Source organism: Odontomachus brunneus, unplaced genomic scaffold (assembly GCF_010583005.1).
Source record: "Odontomachus brunneus isolate Ranch 3 - 2012 unplaced genomic scaffold, Obru_v1 Obru_scaffold_061, whole genome shotgun sequence".
Taxonomy (NCBI): domain Eukaryota; kingdom Metazoa; phylum Arthropoda; class Insecta; order Hymenoptera; family Formicidae; genus Odontomachus; species Odontomachus brunneus.
The window spans coordinates 1,699,939-1,700,176 of NW_022639511.1; positions in this window are offsets into that span (position 1 = coordinate 1,699,939).

Below are 238 nucleotides of genomic sequence, written 5' to 3' on the forward strand. Positions count from 1 at the left end.
AAATTTAAATTGGTAATGTACATTAGAAAAAAATTCTTTAAATGAAAGAAATATATTTTGTTACATATAATTTCTTAACTTAAAAAAGTATTTGTTAAATTTTAGAAAATATATAATAAATATAAATATTTTTTTAAAGGACCCCGCACAAAACCTATGGAAAATGGTTTTCGGTCAAATTGGCTGAAATTTCACTATGTTGTAGTTTTCTCCATGCTGATAAAAAGTTATCATTGCA